Genomic DNA, 12,112 nt, shown 5'->3' on the forward strand with positions numbered 1-12,112 from the left:
CATGGACGTTTATTGGATGGGATATGAATGACAAATCGTAATTCATGGATGAACCCGAATTCACCTAAAATGCTAGTTCTAAGAAAAAAAAATATAAACATGTACTCCGTAATATACAAATATAAATATACAATTTGTTAGACAATTAAACCCGTGAATATTATTATTACATGAGTCAATATTTATCGAGTATATAATCTTAGAAAATCTAACGGACTCAAGCCTACATATTGAAGTTGGGCTTAACCTATCATCTAACACTCCCCCGCAGTCCGAACAGCGAAATCGCTAAACGGGCTGGATTAAAACAATAAATATTAAACAAAGAAATAAGATAAAAAATTTTTTTCTCATTTGTTGCACCGAATTGACTGATTTCGCTGATATTGTTGTGGCTTGCTTGACTACGTTTCCTTTTCCGTAACGTTTTTTTTTCTACGTCGTGACTTGCTTTGCCTAAGGATTGAGCAGACTTGGGCATATAATGTTGTCGACAATACCAATGTTCTTCAATGCTGCAAAAAAGTTCTTTTTTTATATTCATCTTTTTTTTCGGGGTTTGGAACTAGTCAAGCTAGGCGGCTCATCCTCACGCCGATTATTTTATTTATTCACTCATTTATTAGGAAGAAAATAATAAAGATAATAGGAAGAAAATAAAAATTAGAAAAATAGGAAAGTTTATAGGCGGCTATGGTTTCATACAATTTAAACGTAAGGTGTGTGCACGTTGTTATTTTGTGTTGGGATAATCATACACATGCGCGCAAAACCTTGTTGGCGGTGTACTTTTTTTTTTTTTTTTTTTTTTTTTTTTTTGTGTTGCAGCAGTTTTGGTAACGATGGGGAATTGAGATTTGACAGGGTGGTCAAGAAATAAGGTCTCGGGATTAGACCTAAGTTCTGATTACCATGTTAGACAATTAAACCCGTAATTATCATTATTACATGAGCCAATATTTATAGAGTACATAATCCTAAAAGACCTAACGGACTCAAGCTCACATATTGAAGTTGGGTCTAACCTATCATCTAACACAATTACCTTTGTATAGTGTTTCATTAAATTTTTACCTAATCTTTTCACCTTTCTAACAGAGTTCTTTTTTTCGTCAAAAAAATTATTTCATATAAATCCTCTACTTATATGCATCAATAAATTGTACCATACAATCTATTGTTACATATTTATCGTGGATTCATACTAAATGGTGACAATATCATCACCTATTTAAGAGTAAAGCTTCAAAGGTAGTTCCCTTACACTACTAAATGACTGTGATGTTAGAGGCAAATAATGTATTTTTTAATAAAAAAATGAGTTTATGACTATGACTCTATTTGACCTTCATTAATCCAAAATGTTATACATTGTGTTATAGCTCATGTGGTAGTAGCCTGTCTCTCTTTGCGAAAGATCGGGAGTTTGACTCCCGTGAGGTGTAACACTGCACACAAGGTTGCCCATTTACCCTTAAATTTCACCTAACGGTGCCTTCCGCACATCTCATTGCGGGGGCAATGGGGGAGGGGGATTGTACCGCTCATGCCCTCGGATTGGGCCGATTTTCCTCCTGGGCAGCAATTGGAGGCGGGTTATGCAACTGCGGGAGATGAGCGTGTGGATTGTTAAGTCTCCTGGGTGATCCCGTATTGCTGTTCAGAAAAAAAAAAATTAAAAGGTCAAATTTTTGTGTCAAATATAGGTTGATGTGGTAAAATTTGATTAGAAACTGATTGAAAAAAATAAATTAATAACAAAAAATATTAATATTAAATCATGATTGTCTGGTTACACTACTACATTTATGGACGGTTTTAAGCTAAAAAGGTCTAGATAATATTGTCTGCTAACACGTTTACACACTAAAATATAAATGTGCACCGGTCTTGATGTTCTTTCGCCAAAAAGTATATGACGTCACATTTAGATAAAATGCAAACCAGTTTAGATGTCCACTCATTATAACACGTCTAGATAAACTAACAACGACTCAAGATACCTACTCATCATAACACATCTAGAAGAACTAACAACAGGTCTAGATGCCCACTAATTAGATCTGACATTTAAAGTTTTTTTTTTCTGTCTCCCGCTACTAGATTTGATCGCTAAAAATATTTGATTTTCAACCTCCTCTCCGTTCATATATTGATTTTTCAAATAATTTATAACCATTTATTTCTCTATTTCTCTTCACTTTCCCTCTTTCAGTTATATTTTTCTGCACAAGCTTCTTCATAGCAGGGTTCAGTGTTGAGACTTGCTTAGTAATACATAAAATATTATATATCAATATAAAAGAAATAAGAACAGACAAACATGTTGGTGAAAAAACAAATAAAAAAACTCTACACCTTATTAAGAATAAACAAAAACTTATATAGCTTTAATACATACATGAATTTAGTAATAACCAACAAACATTGGCGAAGCTTCTTTAGGGCAGGAGTGGGCTCTTGAACCCCCCCCCCCCCCCCCCCCCCCCCCAAAAGTATGAGTTATAACCTATCTTTTAGATACATAATCAAATCCATTCAGATGGTTGGGTGGTTCCTGAATAAAAGAGGTCTTAAGTTTTACTTTGGCGGTGGTTCAAATCCATCCTTCAACTTTTTAGTGGTACTTTAAGTTTTAATATATTTAATAGATTGTAGTTTTAATATACACGTTCAGTTTAAACATTAATAATTATAAATTGAATATGTTTTCTCATGTAAAATTGAATATAGATGAATATGTTATAAAATATTGATCTATATTATTCTCTCATATAACATAATCTACACAATTTTGATCTAATATATGAGTTTGAATAAAATTTATGATAATTTTGCTTTGATGTTTATCACAGTACATAGTGAAATACTTAGTTTAATTCTTTTTAGATACTTACTCAAAATTTAGTATTTTGAGCTAAAATTTATCGAACGAACTTAATTAGAAGGTTTCATATCATTTAAGCTCGGTCCCTCAACAAAAGTTTGTAAGCTTCGCCACTGCCTACAAAGTCAACTACTCCTAAAAACTAGCTATAAGTCCACGCACAATTCCACTATCTCCAAATTATTCTCTACAATATTATTTACTTCCATGACTACACATTATCTCCTATTTTTCCTGGCCAAGTAACCGATTCCATTTCTGATTCAATCTTCTCCACGTGCATGAATACCTTTCAACATTAATTCACTTATTTGGGCTGCAATTGGGCTCCTTTATTTAGTAATGGACTGCAATATCTTTGGTCTTACTTTGAGCTTCAGGATTACCCTAACAATCACCCCTTTAATCTTGAAAATTCTTTCATGTCCGTTGCCTGCTACTGCGTCTTTGTTTTTTTCTTACTGCTGCTAATTACACATTCTGCCGCCGCCGCGATTTTCTATTTCTAAACTGCTGCTATTTTATGATCAAAAAAATTATGATCATTTTCTGCTACTACTGATGCGCTTCTCTGCTACGTGTTCTTCTATTTACTGCTAATAGCTTCTTCTGATCTTCCTGCTTTGATCAGACTATTTTTTCAGCTGCGTTTATGATGATCATCCCTAATGCTGTGTTCTGCTTCTTGCAACATGCTGTTGCTTTCTTGCTGTGCTTCTGTTGCACTTTTTGCTATTCTTCTTTTCGTTGATTGCAACAAAAAATTGCAATTTTCTGCTTAAATTAGCTCCTGCCTGCTACGAGTTCTGCTGACTTCAATTTTCTGCTTAAATTAGCTCCTGCCTGCTACGATTTTTGCTGACTTTTATGATTAATACTGCCGCAAGCTACATGCTACATGCTTTTGATCACCCATGGTGATTACCCGCTGCATCGATGCGTTAACTACTAGTACCATTATCTGCTGATAATATGTGCCCTGCAAAACTACACACAACTTCTTGCTTATTTTTTTTTTTTTAACAAATCAGCCACTGCTATCTTGCTTTTGCTTCTGATTTTGACTGCTATTTTTTTTTTTTTCATTATTTACCGCTGCTTTCTGCTATTGTTTTTTACAGCCTGCTATCTCTGCTGATGTTTGCTTCTATTTCGTTACTGCTAATTTGCACTACTTTCTTTCTTGTTACAGACCAGGACCTATTGTTGGGACATGCTTAATAATACACAAAATATCATGTATTAATATAAAAGAAATAAGAACAAACAAACATGTAGGTGAAGAATGTTGTAAATTTAGTGTAATTTTGGGTTTTAATCTACACTTGTAAATGGGTTTGGAGGTACGGAGTGTACACCCATTAAGTGATAGATTACCCGAACCCAAAAGTGGTTTTCCATTATTTACTATCATGACTTGGTCTACCTGAAATTTGACTAAGTGTTTTCAGTACTAAGTTTTCTTAGTAAGCTGAAATTTGGCTAAGTGTTTTGTGCTGGTTGTTCTGCATTGCTGGTCCTTGTACTGGTTGTTCTGCATTGCTGGTCCTTGTGCTGGTTGTTCTGCATTGCTGGTCTTGTTTGCTGGTTCCTCTGCGTTGCTGGTCCTGTATGCTGACTTTTGCGCTGCTGGTCCTTTTGCAGTGCTGGTTCTTAAGAGACAGCAGTAAGAAAACACTTAACACAATTTTGAGTGATTACGGAAGAATTATTCTTGCACCCACTTTTGCTTTAGTGGTTGAAGGAATAATACTTGTTTATTATAAAGTGATCACTCATGCTTTGATAGTTGTAAAATATAATATTTGTTTATTGTAAAAGTAACAACTTTTACTTTAATGATGGAAGTGATAATATTTGTTTATAGAAATATTCTTCCTGTAACCACTTTTGAATATTATAGAAGATACTTTTATTAATCAATCGGCCAATTGATTTTAATAAAAGACTCTTTCATGATTAAGGGTGTATATAAATATATTAACCAATATGCATGAGAAAAATACACAAGTTACGAACACCAAAATATTCTTCTGCAAAAGGAATTCTTGTTTCTTCCAAAACAAGAATTTAATCTCTGTCTTATCCCAAAGTGATATTCGTGTAACCCAGGCTATAAGGGTCGAATAATTACTTTCAGAAAGTGATACCACGATTAAGTGATTTATCCGGCTATCGATTATTTTACCCTACACGAAAGAATTTAATAAAACCTCCAACAATCGAAAGTAATTATTTGTTATAATCGATGGCGGCTACGATGAAACACATGACGGCGAATTTCTCCAAACTTGATAAGTTTGAGGGAATTGATTTTAGGAGATGGCAAAAGAAGATGCACTTCTTTCTGAGCAGCATGAGTGTGGTGTACGTACTCAGCACACCAATTCCTGAAGATCATGGTGATGATGCCACTATTGAACAAATTCGGAAAAGGTGCAAGTGGGAGAACGATGACTACATCGCTAGAGGTTTAATCCTCAATGGTATGGCTGCTTCCCTTTTTGATATTTACCTAAATGTTGAATCTTCTAAAGAACTATGGGACTGTTTAGAAACCAAGTATATGTCTGAGGATGCTTCTAGTAAAAAGTTCCTTGTGAGTAATTTTAATAATTACAAGATGGTCGATTCTAGACCGGTCTTGGAACAATACAATGAGCTCATTCGTATACTTGGTCAATTCACACAACATAAGATGAACATGGATGGGTCTATTCAAGTCTCAAGCATAATTGATAAACTACATCCATCTTGGAAAGAATTTAAACATTCTTTGAAACATAAGAAGGAGGAGTTAACTCTTGTTGAGTTGGGTAGTCATCTGCGTATTGAGGAATCCCTCAGGTTGCAGGATAATGACAAGCCAAAGAGCAACGAAGTTGCTGGTACGTCTGTTGTCAATATGGCGGAACATAAAAAGTTCACTAGTAATAATGACAAAAAGGGCAAACGTAAACATCAAGGTTATAACAAGGCTAATCCGAACAAGAAGTCTAAATTGACTTGTTGGAAGTGTGGTAAAACTGGACACATGAAAAAGGATTGCAAGTTTATTTTTGGTAATAATAATGCCAAAGGATCTAGCACAAGCGGTTCGGAAAATGGTTTAAACAACCACAACTCGAAAGGTCATAATATATTTAATAATTCAAATGAGAATTATTATGTTTCATATATATCTGAGGCTTATTTTGTGCAGGATGATGATGTCGCGTGGTGGGTTGACTCGGGAGCCACCACCCATGTATGCAAGGATAGATTTTGGTTCAAGACTTACGAGTCCGTGACTGATGGATCAATTCTTCATATGGAAAATAAGTCAACAGCCTCTGTTCATGGACGTGGAAGTGTGGATTTGTGTTTTAGTTCTGGAAAAACTATTTGTTTGTTTGATGTTTTGCATGTACCACAAATAAGAAAAAATTTGGTTTCCAGTAGTGTGTTAAATTGTTATGGTTATAAACAAGTGATTGAATCTGATAAGTTTGTTTTGTCAAAACATGGTATGTTTGTTGGTTTTGGTTATTTATGCAATAGAAGTTTAGACTTAACATTAATCACTTGAATGTTAATTTTGCTTTTATATCTACTTCTAGCATAAATAATTCTACACTTTGGCATGCTAGACTAGGACATATACACTTTAAAAGAATGCAAGATATGTCTAAAGATGGATTAATACCGGTTTTTGACATGAACAATGAAAAGTGTAAAACGTGTATGTTAACAAAGATCACTAAGAAACCATTTCAAAATGTACATCGTGATACTGAAATTTTGGAATTAGTACATAGTGATTTATGTGATTTGCATGCTACTCCTACTTTAGGGAACAAGAATTATTTTGTGACTTTTATTGATGATGCTTCTAGATTTTGCTATGTTTATTTGTTACATACTAAGGATGAAGCATTAGATAAATTTAAAATATTTAAAACTGAAGTAGAATTACAACAAAAGGCTTTGATTAAAAGACTTAGAACAGATAGGGGAGGTGAATACATTGACCAATCGTATTTCCAATCCGTTGGTATTATCCATGAGACCACAGCTCCTTATACTCCACAACAAAATGGTATATCTGAAAGGAAGAATAGGGTCCTTAAGGAAATGGTTAATTCCATGTTATCCTATTCGGGTTTAAGTGAAGGATTTTGGGGGGAAGCTATGTTAACAGCTTGTTATTTGCTTAATAGAGTTCCTAACAAAAGAAACAAGATTACACCTTATGAACTTTGGAATAAAAGGAAACCTAACTTGAATTATCTTCGGGTATGGGGCTGTAGGGCGGTTGTAAGACTACCTGATCCCAAGAAGAAAAGTTTAGGTGAAAGAGGTATAGATTGCATATTTGTTGGATATGTTGAACATTCCAAGGCATATAGGTTCTATGTAATAGAGCCTAATGAGTTTGTCTCAATCAATTCTGTGATTGATTCAAGGGATGCAATCTTTGATGAAAATCGATTTTCATCTATACCTAGACCAAAGGATATGATTCCAAGTAACAATGGAATCAATAAGGATTGTAATGATGAAGTCTCTGAAAAGGCTGTTGATCAGTCACTTGAGCTTCGAAAAAGCAAAAGAAAAAGGAAACCTAAATCATTTGGACCAGATTTTCAACTATACTTAGTTGAAGGTTCTAGGGATGATGTTTCTACCCAATATTCGTATTGTTTCAATGTTGATGATGATCCTAAAACATATGATGAAGCAATGAGGTCTCAGGATGTTGCATTCTGGAAAGAGGCAATTAATGATGAGATAGATTCTATCATGAGCAATAACACTTGGGTGTTAGCTGATCTACCTCCTGGTTGCAAACCATTGGGTTGCAAATGGATTTTCAAAAAGAAGATGAAGGTGGATGGAACTATTGAAAAGTTCAAGGCAAGGTTAGTCATTCAAGGCTTTAGACAAAAGTCTGGCATTGACTATTTTGATACTTATGCTCCCGTGGCACGTATCACTACCATTAGACTGCTGATTGCTTTGGCTACGATTCACAATCTAGTTATTCACCAGATGGATGTGAAGACAGCATTCTTGAATGGTGAATTGGATGAGGAGGTTTATATGAACCAACCTCAGGGCTTAGTCATGCCAGGAAATGAAGGCAAGGTGTGCAAACTTGTGAAATCCTTATATGGTTTGAAACAAGCACCTAAGCAATGGCATCAAAAGTTTGATGAAGTAATTTTATCTAGTGGTTTTAAATTAAACCAAGCAGATAAATGTGTATATAGTAAATTTGATGATTCTGGTAAAGGAGTTATAATTTGTCTATATGTTGATGACATGTTAATCTTTGGGACTGACCAAAGTCAGGTTGATTTAACAAAAGAATTTTTGTCATCAAAATTCTCCATGAAAGATATGGGGGAGGCTGACGTTATCCTTGGCATTAGGATCAAACGTGAAAGCAAAGGAATTTCGATTTGTCAATCTCATTATATTGAGAAGGTGTTGAAAAAGTTCAATTGCTTTGAATGTAATCCTGTGAGTACCCCTGTTGATCCAAGTGAGAAGCTTATGCCTAATCAAGGTGAAGCTGTATCACAACTTGAGTGTTCTCAGGTGATTGGCTGTTTGATGTACGCCATGACTTGTACAAGGCCGGATATTGCTTTTGCTGTGGGAAAACTGAGTAGATATACTAGTAATCCTAGTACTCATCACTGGCAAGCAATTAGGCGGGTACTGAAGTACTTGAAGAAAACTATGGACTATAGTTTATCTTATAATGGGTTTCCTTCGGTAATAGAAGGATATTCTGATGCGAGTTGGATAACCAATATTGAAGATCATTCTTCAACGAGTGGTTGGGTGTTCTTGCTTGGGGGAGGTGCTATTTCATGGGCTTCTAAGAAGCAGACATGTATTACCAACTCAACGATGGAATCTGAGTTTGTTGCTTTAGCTGCTGCTGGTAAAGAAGGAGAATGGCTTAGAAACTTGATCCATGAGATACCATTATGGCCTAAACCTATAGCACCCATGTCTATCCATTGTGATAGTGCTGCGACATTGGCAAAGGCTTATAGCCAGATGTACAATGGAAAGTCTAGACACTTAGGTGTCAGACATAGCATGATTCGTGAACTTATCATGAATGGGGTGATTTCTATAGTGTTCGTGAGGTCACAACAGAATTTAGCTGATCACTTGACGAAGGGATTGGCAAGAGACTTGGTGAATAAGTCTGCTGTGGGGATGGGTTTAAAGTCCATATAAATTTCTAATTATAAGATACCCAATTCCCTTCTGATGAAAATTAGAAGTTGAATTCAATGTGGAAGGCTTATACTTAGAAATTTGGAGTACAAAATTTTGTATCATCCCAAGGTTAGGTATGTACTCGGACCTGTTGAAGGTGAGGATGAAGTTTAGCTTCTTAATGGTTTATTTGAAAAAGTGCAATAGCAGGTGCATGACTGAAATGAACTACCTATGTGAATGTGAAGTTTTGCCGCTTCAACAAAGCTTGGACTTTTGCTTTAGATACATTCATGAATGGATATGGACACATGACTTGTAAAGTGTCAGGATAGCTTTAGAGTATTTGAAAACTTATGTGTATGTTATTTTCAGTTATTCAAATGGGTTGAAGGGTTCAATTCTTAGAACACCCCGATTCTCGAATATTTGGAATGTGTAATGTACTAAGGTGAAAATTCAATCTTCAAGATATTTTCATTTATGCATGAGTTTTGTTTTAATTTGTTTAATTCTCATGAAACGAATTGCACTAAATTGGGGAGGATTGTTGTAAATTTAGTGTAATTTTGGGTTTTAATCTACACTTGTAAATGGGTTTGGAGGTACGGAGTGTACACCCATTAAGTGATAGATTACCCGAACCCAAAAGTGGTTTTTCATTATTTACTATCATGACTTGGTCTACCTGAAATTTGACTAAGTGTTTTCAGTACTAAGTTTTCTTAGTAAGCTGAAATTTGGCTAAGTGTTTTGTGCTGGTTGTTCTGCATTGCTGGTCCTTGTACTGGTTGTTCTGCATTGCTGGTCCTTGTGCTGGTTGTTCTGCATTGCTGGTCTTGTTTGCTGGTTCCTCTGCGCTGCTGGTCCTGTATGCTGACTTTTGCGCTGCTGGTCCTTTTGCAGTGCTGGTTCTTAAGAGACAGCAGTAAGAAAACACTTAACACAATTTTGAGTGATTACGGAAGAATTATTCTTGCACCCACTTTTGCTTTAGTGGTTGAAGGAATAATACTTGTTTATTATAAAGTGATCACTCATGCTTTGATAGTTGTAAAATATAATATTTGTTTATTGTAAAAGTAACAACTTTTACTTTAATGATGGAAGTGATAATATTTGTTTATAGAAATATTCTTCCTGTAACCACTTTTGAATATTATAGAAGATACTTTTATTAATCAATCGGCCAATTAATTTTAATAAAAGACTCTTTCATGATTAAGGGTGTATATAAATATATTAACCAATATGCATGAGAAAAATACACAAGTTACGAACACCAAAATATTCTTCTGCAAAAAAATTCTTGTTTCTGCCAAAACAAGAATTTAATCTCTGTCTTATCCCAAAGTGATATTCGTGTAACCCAGGCTATAAGGGTCGAATAATTACTTTCGGAAAGTGATACCACAATTCAGTGATTTATCCGGCTATCGATTATTTTACCCTACACGAAAGAATTTAATAAAACCTCCAACAAAGAAACAAATAAAAAACTTTAACACTTTATTTAGAATAAACAAAGGCTTATATATCCATAATACATACATGAATTTAGTACTAACCCACAAAGTCATATATTCCTAAAAACTAGCTATAAGTCCACGCACAATTTCACTATCACCTATTTATTCTACAATATTATTTACTTTCATGACCACATATTATCTCATATTTTTCCTGGCCAAGTAACCGATTCCATCTCTGACTCAATCTTCTTCACGTGCATGAATACCTTTTAACATTAATTCACTTATTTGAGCTGCAATTGGGCTCCTTTATGTAGTAATGGACTGCAATATCTTTGGTCTTACTTTGGACTTCAAGATTACCCTAACATTCAGTTCATCTAATGAGTAATGACCATCTAACTTCAGTGTTTCTCTTTGTTTAGAGGTATGCATACTTAATATTTTTTATATTTAATGCATGTTTTGATATTTTTGTTGCTTTTGTATTTTCATAGTATTGAGAAATTTACAGTTACATACAGAATGCCTCGAAGATTACATGCGTTGATGTACAAAAGAATTGATGAAAGGTTAATTAAGATATGATATTTAGTTATATATTTTTTAATACTTGTTTTAAATATATAGCTGGGGAACAATATTTAGTTAGGTACAAAATGTCAAAGTAATTGCAACGTTGCATGTAGATCGATACACATTACACTTTAAACATCATCTACGAACTTTCATATTTTGACTTATGGATGTTTTATCCTAATTTTTTAGGGTACGAGACCTAATTATCTTCGATCGAGAATGGCTATGGCTATGCAAGCAACATACTATTTTAAGTTTTTGTTAGTAATGTATGAGTAATGATTTTGCTTACTTGGATGAATTAAATGTGACTGTATATTTGATTACAAATGTCAATGTTAATTTTTTTTATCTTCTGAAATTGTATCATTCATATTAGTATTTTTGAACATATGAGATGTGAATATATCATTGTAGTTATGGTTGGAGTATTAATATACTTTAATGAAAAATCAACAAAATAAATAAAAAGGATCATAAACAGGTCAGTTATGTTGCGATTGGAAACTTCACTCACAAAAGCATCAAGATCGGTTTATACTCCTCATCATGTTCCTCATGTAGTCGGAGGCGCATTCCGGTTTTGGAGGAACTAGATAAGAGAGGTATCGACTTACACTCTGTTCGTTGTCCCATTTGCGATGGCGAGGTGGAGTCGGTTGATCACTCTCTTGTCTTATGTCCTTTAGCTTATGATATTTGGTCCACAGTTTTCAATTGGTGAGGTTTTTGTGGCGTTACAAATTTGAGTATAGGTGAAATTTTTTGCGGTAATACTAGTAGAAGAATGACGGAATTGGGTGCGAAGATATGGAAAGCGATCGAATGGTCATGTGGTTATCTCATTTGGAAGAACCGTAACCAAAACGTATTTGAAAATAAGTGTTCAAACCCTCTGGTTGCACTTAGTGAGATTCAAATATCAAGCTACGATTGGGTCGCAAATAGATGT

Source organism: Rutidosis leptorrhynchoides, chromosome 8 (assembly GCF_046630445.1).
Source record: "Rutidosis leptorrhynchoides isolate AG116_Rl617_1_P2 chromosome 8, CSIRO_AGI_Rlap_v1, whole genome shotgun sequence".
NCBI classification, from domain to species: domain Eukaryota; kingdom Viridiplantae; phylum Streptophyta; class Magnoliopsida; order Asterales; family Asteraceae; genus Rutidosis; species Rutidosis leptorrhynchoides.